General features: G+C 43.4%; 1 long non-coding RNA gene and 1 pseudogene across 38 annotated transcripts in view; one reads left to right on the plus strand and one right to left on the minus strand.

The window, feature by feature from the left end:
* LOC119876491 overlaps positions 1-18,920 on the minus strand; it is a 309,631-nt gene that overhangs the window by 269,163 nt on the left and 21,548 nt on the right. For all 38 annotated transcript variants that reach the window (XR_005363295.1, XR_005363296.1, XR_005363283.1 and 35 more), the window contains exon 5: positions 11,394-11,882. This is a non-coding gene — a long non-coding RNA (uncharacterized LOC119876491). The remainder of the gene's footprint in view (positions 1-11,393; positions 11,883-18,920) is intronic.
* Positions 6,521-7,332, plus strand: LOC610920 (annotated as a pseudogene).

Genomic DNA, 18,920 nt, shown 5'->3' on the forward strand with positions numbered 1-18,920 from the left:
TGTGCTCATTGCTAGTAAGGTGTCATTGCTTCTTGGCCCTTTTTAGTGGACAAAACTGGGAAATATACATAGTTACGTATCCATACACAACACATACACACAATTCTGAGTCCACCCCAGTGCCTCTAATTCCAATCCATTCCCCCCCCCCCAGGTTCTCTCAATTTCCCTATTGCACATTTGTACCTCTTATTCCACAGTGACAACCTTTGGTTCCGACAAGATGAACTAATTCACTCATTACTCAATCCTATAGTACATCTAAAAGAGCTTCAGAAGGGTTTTTCCCAAAAGCAAACCTACAATGAAGAGTTCAGGACCTTTTGCTCTTGTCCCCATCTCCTGAGCCTCTTCAAGACTGCATGTATATAGTCATAAATTGACTGTATAAATTATTGCAATCAGTTTTTCCCCTTCGTTATGTGTGTTTATAATTATTGTGTTTATAAATTATTGCAATCAGTTTTTCCCCTTCGTTATGGTAATGTTATTCCATAATGTTATATGAAATATAACTGAGTTCATTTGCTTTAATTTTCTTCCAGTTTTAGGATTTTTTTTGCCTTCCATCATTGCTGATTATATTTCATTATTTAAATCTGTAGAAAATGCTTTCAAATCAAAACTGTCTGAAAAGGTGTACCCATGGGGAACCCTGGGTGGCTCAGCGGTTTAGTGCCTGCCTTCGGCCCAGGGCATGATCCCAGAGTCCTGGGATCAAGTCCCACATCAGGCTCCCTGCATGGAGCCTGCTTCTCCCTCTGCCTATGTCTCTGCCTCTGTGTGTGTGTGTATGTCTCTCATGAATAAATAAATAAAAATTTTTTTAAAAGGCATACCCAGAGAAGTTTGCACTGTGTCTTATTCCTGTTAAATAAGTAATATTCTCCTTCTATCATGACATTATCAAATTATGGAGAAAGAAAAAGAGAGGATCGTGCAATGGTCAGATGGCAATAGGGAGGAGAAAGGAGGAGGATGTCACATAGTTAGGAGCTGGTTCTAGACCAAGCTCCATCATCAACACAGGGGCATATAGGATGAGGGAAGGGTTGAGGACAAGTCTCTCTGTTTTCAGGCTAGAGTGCCCAGTGGGATGAAGGTACACCTCTGCAGAGCACAGCTCACAGGGGAAGAAACTGGTTTGGACAGAAAGACAATGAATTCTGTTTTTGATATGTACTATATTCTGGCCCACATTACCTTCTGGGAAGCCAGAAGAAGCAGGAATGAATGGGAGGGGGAAAGGAAAATACGAGCAGCAGGAAATGTGGGAAGGGCCAATGAAAGCTGTACAGCAGATGAACACTTGGAATTCGCCCTTAAAACTATCTTGAAATTGCCTGTCTTTATTGACTGCCCTGTTACCATCACCACGAACACACACATACACACACTAGAGCCTGTGGCCCTTTCTCTCTGTTGGCTCCTAGGTAGGTCCTTTGCAGGAACATGCGGTTTGGGTGCTTTGAAATCACATAGATTTTACCTCAAATTCTAGCTCTACCACTTCCCAGCGGGGTAACGTTGTACAAATCAGCTCATCTTTCTAAGCCCTAGTTCCTCTTTGGTAAGATGGAGATACTGACACATCACCTACCTTGCAGCTGCTGTGGGCATCATGGGATTATATAAGGCCAGTGCCCAGCACAATGCCTGACTCAAAGAAAACATTTTCCCCCCATTAACCTCAGGTAATCACGATTCCGTCTCCCTCACACTTTTAATATAAACTACACAATACTCCACTGCAGTGGCTCTCAACCTTGGCCACACATGAAAATCACCTGGGGAGCTTTTAAAAAATACCAAGACCCGGGCTTCACCGCCCAGAGAGTCAGACTTAATCGGTCTGGGGTGGAACTCAGCATTGGTGTGTGTGTGTGTGTGTGTGTGTGTTTTTTTTTTTTGTTTTTTTTTTTTAAAAAGCTCCAAGGTGATTGTAAGCAGAGTTCAGCACCACTGCTTTCTTCACACACTAAATCTGAAGAAGGGCTCTCCTAGGTTGTACTCCCTCTTGACCCTTCTGACAGCACTTCAGAGGGGAAATAGATTGCTTAAATTGTTCTCTTTTTATCCCAAACAGCCAAAGCATATAGCAATATGTTATTCTCCAGGAACCTCTTTTCTGAGAAACATAAATACCACCTTCCCCACAGGAAGAAAGGAATGTTCCTCCCCACCCAAAAGAAACCTGCTCCCTTCTCACCCACCGAGGCGGGCTAGAAAGCAAAACACAATTGGAGCTTGGTCAGCGCAAACTCAGCCCCGAGCAGAGGAGCCAATAGGACCACATGTTTCTGTGGGCACAATCCAAGTGGTCCCCACCAGCCCAGAGACCAAAGGTTGGGGGGCTTCCAGGGGGCTTCACTGTTTTCACTCCTTGGCCAAATCATATTTGATGGGTGTTGGCACTCTCTCAGGAAGTGCAGGAACCGCTGCTCTGCACCTATATCATGCACGTCCACCAAACCTGTGCGTGCATGTGCTGAAAGTCAATTCCTCAATTGATTCAGGATTACTATTAAAACTCTGATCTTCTGAGGAAAGGGAATAAGTAACCATAAGCAAAGGTAGGATACTAATGAATGGCTGAAGCCCATGGGGATAAGAGGAGGCAGGGCTAAGCCATTGCCTACCACCAGCTGCTTCCTTCAAAATAAGGAAAAAGAAATTATTCTGGGAAAGGGTCAATTTATTTTTTATTTTGCAAAACTTCACCCAGTCTGTTTCATTTTCATTGTTTACTGGTTTAGGAATATTTTGTAAGGAGTTCCCAAGATACCTTCTCTGTGGCCTTAAACCCCAAAACTCCATCTAGTAATAAGGCTTGCTGCCTTGGGTCACCCAACTGCCCTCAGAGACCTGGAAGCCTGAAGATCTTTAATATAAAATGGGCTGATGCATTTCAAAAGGTGTTGGGTAGAGCACCTAAAAGGACAGTGGTTAGAATGTAGGTACCAATGCCATGCTTGGCTTTGAGCTAAATATTTTTAAAACATTGATGAGATTTTGAGCCTGGACGGCCCAGAATGTCTAGTCATTCTTGATATGTCAGCCAGCCCAGTCCAAGAAAAGGGAGACCTGATGGCCAGATGTCTAGCATGGATGGAGCCTTGGGACACCCACTACGTCTAAGCCATGATTGCTGCACCTGTACAACCTCCCACAGCCATGGACATAGAGTCCATGGCTCTGCGAGCCGAAAGTTAGTGCAGGTCCACCACCTCAACTCCTCCCTTCACTCTTCATCTCTTTTTCTGAACCCCACTATGGAGTGGTAAGAAACTGAAATCTTTGGCCAAAGAATCATCTCTTTTAGTCCTATCAAGTGTCAGAAAGACCCCAGGGTACTAGGTGGAGAATGAGAAAGCAAGAAATAAATTTAAAGAAAAATAGGAGACTAGGGGTTTGGCCATCAACATGAACAAGAACCCTTCTGCAAGGGTTTTACCACTTATTATTTACCACTGGTGGTAAATAATTTGCTTTAAAATATGTCTGCATATGCAGAGGGACATTGTGTATGACTTAGTTTAAGCTTTAAGTCCGGGGCTTGAGCTGCACAGGCTCAAGAAAGCATTTTACCCAAGAAGGTACAGACCAGGGGCACCTGAGTGACTCAATTAAGTATCTGACTCTTGATTTTTGCTCAGGTCATGATCTCAAGGTGAGAGATCAAGCCCCACATCAGGGATCTCTGCTCAGCAGGGAGTCTACAGTGGGAAGTCTTCAGCAGGGAGTCTGCTTCTCTCCTGCTCCCTCTGCCCCTTCCCCTGCCCACACTCTCTCTTTCTCTTTCTCTCTCTCTTAAATAAATAAACCTTTAAAAAAAAAAAAAAAAAAAAAAAGGATGCACAGACTTGTAGTGGTTGGCTAGAATTCTCTTCAGGAAACCCATACTCTGAAGGCAGCTACTACAAATGCTCTTCTTCAATTCAAGGCTCATAAATCTAACATATTCAATGTCATAAATGGGTCATTGTTTTTAAACAAAAGTTGTGGTCTGATTACTAGGATCATGACTGATAGAAATAGGTTTTCATTGGGGAAACTAGAATTATTCAGTAAGCATGTATTGATGACAAATATGTTATAGACCTTCCCTACCCTTGCATGTATTAGGTATAAGATTCTAGGTCCAGCCCTTACCCAATGGGAGAAGATTACCCAAGACTGTGAATATCAGGAGGCAGGCACCATTGAGGACCATTTCAAAGGTTGGCTGCCTTAAGTTATCCTGAAGGGTTCCAGCTTCCTGATGCCAGTTATGAGGGTAAAAAACTTCCACCTCCAGGATCTTGCCAATTGCCTCAAGTAACCCCTCCTGTCAGATAGTGGGCAGAGCATTCTCCATAGAACATCACTCAATCCTGAGCTCCTTGGTCAGTTCCCCTTTCTCCAGAATGTTCCTCCCTTTTCTTCTGATATAAATGAGTCAAGCCTGTGTCCTGAATCCCAGTATCAAGTATATTTGGCAAGTGCAACTGACCTGAAGTATTCGTTTTAATGAGGCTTACAACATTATCTTTCATAGGATACACATTCAGATTTTAACTGAAGCCTCTGGTGGAAGCACCTCCTTAGCAAACTGTTTGGAAGATACTATGGAACTCAGAACTTTCATGCTAAGAGATCATAAAGTTTAATATCTTTGCCCTGTAGCAGAGAAAAAAACAAATGCCCAAGAGGGACACATGAATGTGGACCTTCCCACAGTTCACATGGCCAGATCTGCAGGGATTTTTACGATCAATAAACCTTGCTTTCTTATTGTCTCTCTCAAATGTATAAAAGGGAAGCCTTTTTGTCACCCCCAAAGTGGATCTAGGGGTTTCAGTGTTAGAAGCAGAAGGAGGAGAAGGATTATTCATAGAAAACCCAGGGCTCAATGCTAACTGTATGTTTGTTGGTTTGTCTTTCAACACCTGGGTCTTTTGGCATTTTCTGTTTTTTCCAAATCCTACACTTCCCAGCTCTTTTCCACTATCCTCCCCAACCACTACATCTGCTCTCTCCTACTGTGTTGATTGCCCTAGCCCTTGGCAGAGGAGAGGCCACCAGAGGCTTACCCCACTGATGGCTGTCCTCCAAGGATAATGTTCAAGGCCAAGAGACCTGAGCACTTAAACCTAGGGTATCTAGTCCTCTAGGATGGGCTCCACAAGACCCTGTGAACCAGACTGCCCTTGGAAGACAGGCTTCACCCCTTGACTTCATCTCTATGCAAATGTCATCATTATTTGACATTTGGCAAAATGCAGATACTCCTGTTACACAAGATGGTTTAGCAACTTCATAATTAAAAAGAAGCAAACCTCTGAGACACCCCAGTGGAATATTAGCTCACCACCATTCCACATGGTATAAAGAACTCTGTTCTAGAATTGCACTTAGAAAACCAAGACTTCTTGGTCTGTACCACCAGAGCCAAGAGAAGGGCAGCTATATTTTTTTAAAGATTTATTTATTTATTTATTTATTTGAGAGAGAAAGTGGGAGGGAGAACAGAGGGAAAGAATTTTTTTTAAAGATTTTATGTATTTATTCATGAGAGACACACAGAAAGAGAGAGAGAGAGAGAGAGGCAGAGACACAGGCAGAGGGAGAAGCAGGCTTCATGCAGGGAGCCCGATGTGGGACTCGATACCAGGACTCCAGGATCATGCCCTGGGCCAAAGCCAGGCGCTAAACTGCTGAGCCACCCAGGGATCCCAGGGAAAGAATTTCAAGCAGACTCCCCACTGAGCATGGAGCCCAAAGTGGGACTTAATTTCATAACTCCTAAGATCCTGACCTGAGCTAAAATCAAGAGTTGGTCACTTAACTGAGTCACCCAGGCACCCCAACGGCAGCTACCTTTAAAGTCAAAGGAATCACATCTTTGGAAACCAGGTTTCAAAGGGCACACATTTCTTGATACTGTGCTGTTTGTTGTATTTGAGTTCCAGAGTATGATGTTTTATGGGCCTTTGAAAAGGAAACAAAATCCAGGCTTTATGGGCAGGACTGGATCTATGTGTGATGCATATTTGCACGTTCACCCCCTCCCCCGTCTTCTAATGGAAAATTACCTCCACAGGTCTTTTCTGTGGCTTAATTAAATGAGTTCTGAAACTCTTGACACCTTTAGATTCCTAACAGGTTTGACTAGAAGGTGCATCAGACTGACAGAGATTCCACTCAGGCTGGAGTTAGGGTGACCTGTAGTGCTGGTACCTCCACAGTGTCCCCCTTGGCAACTCTGTGTGCATGCCCTGTCATACTTCCTGGAGGATGTTTGGCAGACCTGAGAGTCAATCTGTTGTGTACCAGTTCATGATATCTTTTAATTTCCCTTCTTGTACCCCAACAAGATGAGGCATTTTCTGCCTTACCACAAGCCGTGCCCCAAGGTGAAACATCTCCCACCCACATTTTACTCATCAAAGACCAAGAGAGGGTAGCTGCCCGGATGTGGCGCCCAGCCCTCCGAGCCTTGCCCACCCCGGCGAGAGTTGCCCTGGAGCCTCTGCCTGCCACAGTGAACAGCATAGGAGGCGACCACTTTGCCAGAAAAATTCACTTATGTACATACGCATAATATTACACACTTCAGAGGCGGCTTCTAGGATCTATTGAAGTTTAGCCTCTAGCAGTTCATGGACTCCACGGACTCTAAGGGAAGAATGCAGACAATCAAATGTGTGGTTGTAGGAGATGGGGCTGTCGGGAAGACCTGCCTCCTCATCAGTTACACAACAAATGCCTTTCCTGAGGAGTATATCCCCCCTGTCTTTGACAACTACAGCGCCCAGACCTCTGTAGATGGCCAGATCGTCAGCCTGAACCTGTGGGACACAGCTGACGAAGAGGAGTATGACCGACTGCGAACGCTGTCCTACCCCCAGACATATCTTTGTCATTTGTTTTTCCATTGGCAACCCATCCTCGTATGCCAATGTGAGGCATAAGCGGCACCCGGAGGTCTCCCATCACTGCCCCAATGTACCTGTTCTGCTAGTAGGGACCAAGAGAGACCTGCGGAATGATGTTGAGACAGTGAAGAAGCTGAAGGAACAGAGCCTAGTGCCCACAACTCCTCAGCAAGGCACTTCCCTGGCCAAACAAGCAGGGACAGTGAAGTCTGGAATCTGGAATGTTCGGCCCTGCTGCAGGATGGAGTGCATGAGGTGTTTTCAGAAGCTGTCCGGGCTGTGCTTTACCCTGCTACAAAGAAGAGCACCAAGAAGTGTGTACTGTTATAGCTTTGGGGGGTGCTACTTGGAGACTGCACCTAGGGAGAAAAAGAGGGACTCCTTTGATAGCATTGGACAATGCCAGCATGAGCCATTTGTCTCTTTTCCTAGAAACCCTAGACTCCAGGCTATTGGATGAACAAAGACAGCCTAGTTTATACCTGGCTGCTTGGAAGTTTGCGGGGGAAGAGAGAGAGAATGAGAGAGAGACTGACTTTCACCTCTAAATGTGGCTTTCCTAGCCATATTTACTATTAAACAAGTGCCTCAAAGAAAGACAAATCTACAGTTTTCATATCATGGACTTAAACTTCTTGATATACTAATTTTGGAAAGCCATCTTATGTGTGATTTCTGGGTGTTCCCAATGTCGGCATGTTCTTGAGATGAGACATGCTTGCAAAAGTGCTTAAGCAGCATTTTTTCAAAGTACTGGGAGATACTAATAGATAAATGTTTTGAAACAAGGTTTTGTGGTCAAATAAGTCAGGAACCAGTGGGGTGTTAAGTGTTTATTTAAATCCCAGTTAGTTAACACTCAGTGTACTATTAATTTCAGGTGTGTAAGATAGGGATTCAATACTGCCACACGAACCTGGTGCTCATCACAAGTGCCCTTCACCTTAATCCCCATCACCTATCTACCCCAGTCCCTCACCTACCTCCCTTCCGATAGCCAGTGATTTCAATAAAGCTGAAGTTTCCTCTGCTGCAGAAAAAAAAAAAAAAAAAAAAAAGACCAAGAGAAAATGATTGGGTAGCCTTTACACAGAGATGACATCAAAGATCCAGCTGAACTGGGCCTAATGGAGGGCTCTGGGGGCTGTGGAACAGACGAAGAGCTCCTTACAGGGAGGTTATCCTAAGTGTGGGCTGCTCTCTATCACCAATGAAGAGTACCTTGCATTTATTTGCACACACCAATTTAAGTCAGATGGTGCACAGGAAGTGTGAGTTTCCCCTCCTAAATGCCTGACACAGTGGTTTAGAACATGAAAATCTCTGATAATAGAAATTTCCCCAAGCACTCTTACATAACGCCCTGGCACTGTTACTTTATAGCCTATCTGTCCCACAGAAAAGCTACGACCCATCCTTCATTTATTCAACAAATATTTTTTGAATGCCTATTCTGTGCCAGCCATAAGAAAACACTGAGTATAAAAAAAAAAAGAAAGAAAGAAAGAAAATAAAACACTGAGTATTACTTTATCATTTACCGGTAGAAAAACCACATGGCAGATTTCGAGTCCAGACAGCAATCTATGTTGATAATGGTGCAGATATGTTAACACATTCTTTTTAGTAAACTTTTCATTGAAACTCAGTATGTAGATATTGAGGCAAAAAATTTATAAGTATGTAGCTCAATGAATTTTCACAAATTCAACAATCCCACACAACCGACACTCAAATCAAGAAACAGGATATCACCCAGAAACTTACTTTGCATATATTTCCAGTTATTGCCCTTCTCACCAAAGGTAGCCGCTACCCTGACTTCTAACATCATAGATAAGTTTTGCCTGGTTTTGAATATTATGTGTAAATGGAGTTAGTGTAAGTACTTGTTTGCATCTGACTCCCTACTATTTGTGAGAGTCCACCATGTTCTTTCATGTAGTTATGGTTTGTTCATTCTTGTTGCTGTACATCCCATTGTGTGATTATACCACTATGTATTTTTCCATCCTACTGCTGATGAGCATTTGAGTAGTGTTCAGCTAGGGGCTATTATATGCAATGCTGCTAATCTTGAATATACGGAATATATACATATTCTTTTATGTGTCTTCCGGTGGACATGTATATGCATTTCCCTTGACCATATTCCTAGAAGAGGCAATATATTCTCTTAAATAATAAAGATCTAAAAGACTTTAGAAGTGCATTACAAATCTGACTCTTGTTGCTGGTGGTACATCCAACCAACTTCTTGATCTGACCAATTTCTTCTCATGTCTTCTTTTCTAATATGGTGTCATGATCTGGTTCTGGTACCTACAGCAAGCTTGGGTGGCGACTTCTGTCCTGGCAGGGAAACTTGCATAAGACTCAGGCCAAGGCCAAGGTTGCTGAGCTGATCAGCAGGAGGTAGCATGAGAAGTAACCACAACATGCTCTGGGGCAAGGCTGACAGGTCTGCACTGAAAACCAAGAAGCCATTCTATAAGGGCTTCTGAAATCACTGCCACTATACTCCAGGCTCTGTCTCCAGGGCTGACTGCTACCTCCGATTTCAGATTCTTTTTGTGCCAACTCTGAATGTCTCGCTTTCTCTGGAAATACTACCGGTGTTTTCTCATGAGCCCCAGAGACCAACCAGCATCCTAAGTATACCATTGTTGCTTAAATGGTAGGACTCATCTGATGCCAACAGGCCCAACACTGAGTCAGCACATTCCAAAGGATAAAGGAGACTTGATCGCTCCACCAAGTCTCAGGCTGGCTCCCCCCACTCCCTACCCTCAGCAATACCCACTAAGGTTGGGGGCCTCCAGCACAGAACTGGACAGAACTTCCAATAATTGAGTTCTCCCAGATTTGTAGCCTCTGGACAGATTTTTCCATTTATATTGTCTTGTAGAATAGTCACATCTACTCCCTCCATCTCAGTGTGATAGGTACAATTCTGTTTTAAAGATGAGGGGATTGGACATTGCTAGAGGTTATACACTTACCCACTGTCATAAAGCTAACACATGGTAGAGCAAGAATTTCAACCAAGATCCGAAACTAGCTGTTGCCCAGTACAATTAGAGTCTCAAATATTTTAATATTAGTCTAAATAAAAGACGGAAAATCAGCAAGGGTAACTAATGGAAAGAATATGGAAAGAAAAATTGAGAGATCTGGATATAACCTTCCATTCTAGTTTACCACTACTAATTGGGTGATCCAGGGAAGGTCACTTAAACTCTCAGAGTAGTAGTGTCTTTAACTGACAATGAAAGGATTGTACATTACCCACAGACCGTACCTCCATGATGGGAGGGACCATGTCTTTTTCTCTTGACCATAATGTTCTCAGCACCTGCCATAGTGTCTAGCCCATAGTGGGCACTTAATAAGTGTTGAATGAATGAATGAATGAATGGGAATACATATCAGAATCTCTTGCAGGCTTTATCAAATACATATAACAATCCCTCACCCTATAAGCCCTGTTAGGTGAAGCCAAATCATGTAAATTTTTTTAAGGATTCTATTTATTTGTGAGAGAGAGAGCACAAGCAAGGGGCATGGGCAGAAGGAGAGGGAGAAGCAGACACCCTGCTGAGCAGGGAGCCTGGCCCCACGTCGCACAGGGCTCAATCCTAGAACCCTGGGATTATGACTTGAATGAAGGCAGATGCTTAACTGACTGAGCCACCCAGGCACCCTTCAATTGTGCAAATTTTTAAAAAGAAAAAGAAAACCTCTCCAGGTAGTTCTGATTCAGACCCATAGTGTAAAATCACTTACAGCTCTAAAATTCTATTATTCTCTTAAATCAGTGTAAAAATGATCCATTACTAAATTCAACATAAACCTATTTGATTTGATTTGATTTTAAATAGTTCCCTCTTCATTAGAAAAAAATGGTAATATGTGCTCTAGATTACTCCTGAGAAGTTTGGCTAATTTCTTTCCTTGCCTTCAACTAACATGTCCCCTTTTCCTTTCACTGCTTTTTCTTCTCCTGGTTGTTTTTAAGAATATATTATTTTCCTTGAATTACACCAGCTGGATTAAGACCATCATATGTATAAAAATAAAATATCCAAATAAATTAGATACAAAACAATTCCTTTTTTGATAGAACTCCTATGTGCTGGTTCACAAGCATTTCCCTTTTTTCTTATATTCATCGAAAGTTCACTTGGAAATAGTCACTGCAAAATTTGTCCTTATTCAGCATTCAGTGTTTCACATTTAAAAAAAGGAGCAGGGGGAGAAAAACCTTGCAAATAAGTCAAATGACCTGGTAGCCAACAAATAAATACTGCCAGCCTGTTTTCATCTCAGCTGGGAAAAAGCCAGCTAATACCAGTTTCCTTTAGTGTTTTCCCAATCTAGGCATGGCCCAACCCAAGTAGTGTTTGCCAGGCTGCAGTGAAGCCGTACTTACTTTAAATACTGACTTAGCTTAAGACACTTCCGTCTTCCGCTTACCTGAGAAACACCGGCTACCCCTATTATAACAGGGGTCTGCAATCCTACAGCCTTGCTGTCTGTCTTCTCCACACCCACATTCAGCTGACCTAATCCAGAAGTCAAGACAAATAGCAAACTACTCAGTTTTCTCCCTCCCCTCCCTCCAGTTTCTGGGTCCTCTGTGGCTTTTCCACTTGGGCGTTATTAAAAAAGTGAAGAGGGCAAGAGAGAGTGTTTGCTGGCTCCTCTGCCAACCAGGCCCTTCCTTCCAAGGCCGCATGGCTCCAGTTTCTTTGTTTCCTCTTATGTTTAATTTTCTTTGGCCCAGACTTTCCTCATTGGTTTTCTTTTCGCATTTTATCACCATAAATTAATTAAAATGTTTCTGGCGCTGAGTTCACATCTGATCATCTTGGCAGGATCCCCTTACACAGATGGCGAGGAGATAAAGAGCGATCCAAGCATCCAAGAACAAGAACGGCCCACATAGGGAGCTGGGCTGAGAGACTGCAAGAGGACAGGAGAGGCCAATTAAAAACAAATAACTGCCAGGCTGAATCAAAAAGTTGGGTTGGGGGGTGAGAAACATGGGGAGTTGAGGGGTGACTTCTGGGGACTCCCTGTAATCTTCCACCTCTTTCCCAAACCCAGAAGACAGATCGTTAACAATTAGTGGAAGAATCTGAAGCAGTGATTCTACTACTCCTTCCTCATCACCCTATAAGTTTGGGTGGGTCAAATGGGTTACACGGGTGCTGGGAAATTGGAGGGTATTTCAGAAGTTAAAAAGTGGCTAGAGGGGATGGGAAGAAGCAAAGATTGACCTTGACTGAGGACCTTGTACAGGTCAGACACCCTGGGAATAGGAGAAAGAGCAAGACATACATGGTCCTTCTCCTTGCGGTATGAATAATCCAGCAGGAAAGACAAACATTAAGTACCAAATATAAGTAGAGGTCAAAGAAAGATACCCTAGACTCAGAACTCAAAATACATTTTTGACATTGATCAAAAGTGCACTGGACAGATGGACACAAGTGCCAACTACCTGGAGACTGGGCCCACCACTCCCAGGGTCTAGCCACATTGGAATTACTCCAGATGAGCCTAAGCACCTACAGAGAAGGGCCTTGGGGTCATGACACTCAGTTGGGAAAGAGGAAACCTTGTGATACTCAGCAAGGGAAGGACGGCAGACCTGTAGTCATATGTAAACTTCCAGAAGGCTATTGGAAAAGAGAGTTAAAACCCCTCTCGAGACTTTAGCCTTCCTTTCTCTAAAACTACTGACACATAATGCTGTCTTAGTATGGAGGGAGCACTCTCTTCATCAAAACTAATAAAATAATTCTTTTGCGACAAGTGCCTCCAGCAAAATAAACAGGATGCTGTGCTGAAGAATAAGAGAGGCTGTGACCACGTAAGGTAGGGCCATCCAGACAGACCTCCCTGAGTGGTGACATTTAAACTGAAAGACTGGAAAGATCCCAGGGACCTCAAATTAAAAACGTAGCATCAAGACTAATACAATTCAACCAGCTAAAATCAGGCACAGACCACAATGCGCCAAAGCCCCACTCTGAGCATCCAGGGAGAATAAACAACTTCAAGTCACAGAGCTTATGGTCTTCTAGAACAGCCCAGGCTTGGAAGCTGAGGTCTGGTCATTGTTTCTGGCAGATCTGGACTGACAACAGGTTTGCTGAAAATCACTTAGGTCTGTTGTCTCCTGAAGCAAAGTGAGAAGGGCTTTCCAGTTGCTTACATTCTCTGCTCAGGGGAGAAAGGAAACGTGGCACTAATATTTGCTTCACTCTTTGGCCTCCATATGTGCCAGGGTTAGTGGGGGACACAAACAATTGCTTTATTGGGGCCCTTTTGTAAGAAGAAGAAAACCTCTCAAAAGTCCCATATGGTCTTATCTCCGACTCTACCTCTAGCATTCTTAGCCTTCCAGCCATCATTGGGTCATTCCACCACCTCAAAAGTTCTTGAGCGTCTATATACATTCATTTGGGTTACCATAACCCTATTTCCTATGTGTTTAGGCTCTCCACCCACCCTGGTTCCAACAAGACTGTAAGCTTTTTAGGAATAAGAACTGAGGAGCCTACTTATTTTTTCTAGGCACTTAATAGGTGTTTGATAAACACAACAGATTGAATTTTAAAGTTACAACAAATAAATAGCTCATTTCCAAATTGTTAAACATTAACTATTAGAGCACCTTTGTGTGGGTTTTTTTTTTTTACATCCCTATATTTTACCTTGTAGATTTATTTTAGAAATTTTTGAAGAAAAAGGGAGGAAGGGAAGAAAGCACTCAAGTCCCCTATTGTTCTATACTAATATTTTCTTTATTATTCTTTTTTTTAAGATTTTATTTATTTATTCATGAGAGACACAGAGAGAAGAGAGAGGCAGAGACACAGGCAGAGGGAGAAGCAGGCTGCATGCAAGGAGCCTGATGTGGGACTCCATCTCAGGTCTCCAGGATCATGCCTGAAGATGGCGCTAAACCGCTGAGCCCAGGTTGCCCCTTCTTTATTATTCTAATGTGATAAACAAAATCTATCAGTCACAAACATAAATATATAGCGATCTATCTCACACACACACACTGACTTCTTTGAAAAAAAAACTTTCTGTGTGGATTTCTTTTTCAACAGTACAAGGAGATACATTTCTGAAAAGAAAACAAAAAATATTTTAAAAATTTAATGTTCCAAGCACCCCCTGTTTTTCTGTTCTTTGTTTTAGTTCCTAGAGTCCCATACCCTTGCTCTCCCGGCATCACTAAATTCAGAGCAATGCAAGGCAGATTAAACCATGAAACAATACGTTAGAGAGCTCAGAGGCCCATCAAGCCTCAAAAATATGGGGTCAAGAGAATACTGTTATTTTTATATTAGTTTACATTTGTCTCTGATTTTGAAACAATCTTTAATGCTTTTGTCTTGTCCTTGCACTTGCACTGGATCTCCTGTGTGCGGCCCGGCTACAGTTACAAAGCAGAGCCAGAGAGAGTTCTCGGTCAGAGACTTGGGGCCTGAGAAAAGGCCGGGTTTGAGAATCACTTGTCCAGTCACTATGGCTTGGAAGTGGATTGAAACCCTCCAGGAAATCAGACTTGAATTTAGGTTGCCCTTTAGAAATAGTGTGGAGCGCTGCCCATGCTGGCAAAACGATGTTTTGCAGACACGGTTACCACTGCCCATCTTCAACCATTCCGAATGTGGTGTCATGCCGTTTTCCTAATTTATCAGCCCCACACACTCTCTCTTTGGGGTCCAGCACCTTGCCTCCCGTATTTCACATTTTTTTGCATTTGAGGGCTCAGGAAGTCAGGCAAGAGTAAGGAAAGATCTAGTTTAAAATTACTTAAATAATGATTAAAGTTAATGTAAGATAACTGTATGTGTTGTTTCATGTAAGCACCACAAGGATCTTACAGGGTAAGCAATTAGTATTCTCTTTTGTAAATTAAGAAAAGGAAGCGCAGAAAAAAGTCTTGCCTTTAGTTCACTGGACTATTTCCAGGTTATATCCAGCTCCAAAGCTAGAAAGATTTCTACTGTGACACAGGCCCTGCTGCTGGAAGTACAGGTACACAGACAAAATTCCAATTTTAGAAAAGGCAGGAAGGGTGGCTTCCTCCTCCTGGGTGGCTCCATGGTTAAGCGTCTGCATTTGGCTCAGGTTGTGATCCTGGAGTCCTGGGATCGAGTCCTGCATCAGGTTCCCCACAGTGAGTCTGCTTCTCCATCTGCCTATGTCTCTGCCTCTCTCTCTGTGTTTCTCATGAATGAATAAATAAAATATTTTTTTAAAAAAAAGAAGAGAAAGAAAGAAAGAAAGCAAGCGGGCAAGCAGGAAGGTTGGCATGGGAACAAATGGGACTTATGCACAGACTGTGAATTTATCTCCAGAACTCGTGAAAGCACCTTAAGCTAGGCCTCTCTATTCTATTCTATTCTATTCTATTCTATTCTATTCTATTCTATTCTATTCTATTCTATTTCCCTCCACTTCCCCTTCACAGGTGATAGGCCCATTCTTTGTCTTATTAGATTCCATCTCAAATGCACAGTTGACATTTAAGACATTTTAGATCACTCAAAATGAATTTCTTACCAAAGATAAAAATATGGGGGATCCCTGGGTGGCTCAGTGGTTTAGCATCTGCCTTCGGCTCAGGGCCTGATCCTGGAGAGCCGGGATCAAGTCCCACATCAGGCTTCCTGCTTGGAGCCTGCTTCTCCCTCTACCTGTGTCTCTGCCTCTGTGTGTGTGTGTGTATCTCATGAATAAATAAATAAAATCTTTAAAATATATATATATATGAAGCAATCATGCTGAGGCAAAGACACTTTACCAGGTAGTCTTTTTTTAAGTTTTTAATTTTGCTACAAATCTGGAGGCCATAATCAGCTGCTGGTAAATTGTGCCATAAGCCTATCCTGGTTCTTTGCACTGAGCTAACACAGAAAACTATCTTGCTGCAGTTTACTTAGAATAGCAGGCATCTCTATTTCATACAAACAAAATTCTCATTAGACACGGTCCCAACCTGAAGACATCAGATATATGCCAGGAACCAGCTAGCTATTTCCCCTCAAAAACACACAAGTGCACACGCACACATTTTTTTTCTTTTTCATCCTTTTTGGGCAGATAGGGGTGAGAGAATGTGGAAAACCAAACTACCAGTTCACATCTGGAAGCCAGGCCCCCGATCCAGTTCAGCTCAGATAACTTGTCAACTGGTCATAGTCCATGAGATCAGAAACAATACCTTTCAACTAAAACATTTTTCTCAGGGTAAATTCTCATGACAGTCCAAAGATATTGGTGTCAGGTTTGCAGTTGTGGTTAGAAAGAAAAGGACTAAAGCTGCCCGTCCCCACTCCTCATGTGCCAGGAACAGGGTCTGGTATTTGGTCTGTGGACACTGATAAACATTAATGATACCAGCTTTGACTGGCAGGTGCTGCAGCCTCCCCATCAGGGAGAGGTGAGATGGGAGAGCTGCTGCCCTTTGCAGCATTCTGGGACACCCTGGCTCCCCCGACCCCCTCGCACCACACCCAGCAATCACCACCTTTCTCCCTGTGCCTCCCCAAAAGAAAGGACAGGCCTCAGAATATTGGATGTCCCACTTATCCGAAGTTGTGTAAGACGCTCAATCTCACTCTGCATCCACAGTGACCTGGGAACCGGGCACCAAGCCACTTGAAGGGGTAAAGTAAAATACCTCCCCTCCACTCCCCATAAAACTGCTTATAAAGAAAACAGAAGTAATTATGGGAAAAAATGCTTAAAAACCTAGAGGGCTCTATTAAAATGAACCTCACATGGATTCTAGTTTAAGTTTCCAAGACTCAGGCAAGAAATTTTCATGTTTAAAGGCTTCCTCATCCAAGATGCTTGGTATAGCCAGCATGCCCATCCAGAAGCCTACACAAGCTCATCGAGGTGACCAGTGGCTTCTCTTTCTTTTTCATTGATTGCAAAAACTGCACTAAAATAGCAACAAAGGAAATTAGAAGAGAGAGAAGTTTCCTCACTTTCACCGCAAACCATGAATTTGCTTTTAATCTCATCTTCCCCCTTCTCTTCTTTGTCCTCGAGCCAACACCATTTTTACATAGTAAATAAATATCTCTCTAATCTCATTGTTAAAAAATGTTTTCCAAGTAACTGAATATATTAAAATCCCATGGTGATCCACCTAGCCACACTCTGACACACACACACACACACACACACACACAGTTAGATTTGTACTGAGCCAGGCACTTCTTAGGCCTAAAGACTCCTTATTTGTACTAAAGCAAGCCACTTCCAAGTAGGCGTGACTAGAACTCAATACCCAATAAGACAGAACTGAACGACTAACTGCCAATATACATTGCACACTAGCCCTGCTGGATGTCTGCCACTTATCCCTCCAGATCCACCGTCTACGCTTCTCCACTCTGCTCTGTGTCCAGGAAGGCTGACCCACATGGACTTCATCTTGGGCTCCCCTGCTCTCTGGCTTCTAGTTGAGGTTGGCCAATGGGAGGCACTAGCAGAAGATCAGAGGGCAAGATGAGAGGGAGGTCAGGGTATTTGTTCCCCCTGCACCTTCCTTGCTAGGTCTCCACAAATTGGACACATCCTTTCCTAAAAACCACAGCTCCTCTCCTGCAGCCCTCCACTCCAGCTACAACTATCATTCCCAGGGCTCAGGAACTGTGCCCTTTCTCATTCTTGCAGGCTAATTGTGGTAAGGTTTTCCAATATTGCTGGCTTCCCTTAACTGTACCCAAACCTGTGTACCTAAACCTTTCTCTTGGCTTGCCCTCTCGAATATGCCATTGGTGTCTGCTGGGACCCTGACTCATCCACCAGGCTATGCAGAAAATGATTGTCCAACACGAGGCCACATTCCCATTCCATCCTGTGTCTAAAGCCAATGTGGGGAAAGCAGAGCATCCTATAATCCTACAGCAGGGCGAATTTCAGAGAAAAATCAATGAATCAGATGGAATACAAACCAGTCTTGTGGAGGGCCTACCATCTGCCCAAAAACCGTGCTTTGCTCTGAATTTCAAGGCCACTTTGTGATGCCAGGGTCACATCTAGATGGAGGCATAGCTGTCAGATACTTCTAGCTCCCCTGTAGGTCCTCTCAGCCCAACTTTTACTCAAGCCATCGCTGTGACAATCAGCCATACAGGTACACCTGACAGCAGCTTGGCCTTGACTGCACCCACAGTCTCTCATGTTCTGTCTGGGAGGCTTCTCTGACATGGCAGCATGGGATATCTTATCACTCACATTTCACAAACATGGAAGTTCGAGGAAGTTAAGCCCACAGGACAAATTTTGACCTATAGAGCATGGGAACCAGTGAGCGAATGGTCCCCACTTCTGTCTTAGGCAGGTAATCCTGAGGTGCATTTTCCATGGCTCCTCATAGAGCTCCCAATGAACTGAGTCCCGATTGCCCAAGGTGGCGACCAGCTCGATGATGCACCTTACCTTGGCTTCCCTCTTTCCCTGTCACTATTCCCAACCCTCCCAACTCTCTCTCTCTCTCTCTCTCTCTCTCTCTCTCTCTCTCTCTCTCTCCCCTATTCCCTTGAGATACTTCCTGAAATAAACTACCTCCACACAAGCCCTTCTCTCTGACTTTGCTTTATGGAGAGAACTCAAGCTAAGGTAGTGAGAACTTCGTATTGCTCCAAAACAGAAGAAAACCTCAGAAAGCAAGAAAAAAAAACCCAATGGGGAGAACATCTCCTACTTATGCCTATTCAAAACTCATCCCCTCACCCCAGCCTCAGTGACCTGGCCAGCAAACCCCAAGATCTTCAAACTTTCCCCAGCCCTATACAAATGTGTCGAGGCAGAACCACACTGCAATACCAGCTACAGGGTATCTGAGTTTTAGATGACCTGATATTTTTCATTTGTCCTACATCTGCTCTCTTTCATTGGGGGTCAGGGGATGAATAAACCAAGAGTGGACACCCTAGAAATATGATGGCAAAGTTC

The sequence above is a fragment of the Canis lupus genome, chromosome 8, assembly GCF_011100685.1.
Source record: "Canis lupus familiaris isolate Mischka breed German Shepherd chromosome 8, alternate assembly UU_Cfam_GSD_1.0, whole genome shotgun sequence".
Lineage (NCBI taxonomy): Eukaryota > Metazoa > Chordata > Mammalia > Carnivora > Canidae > Canis > Canis lupus.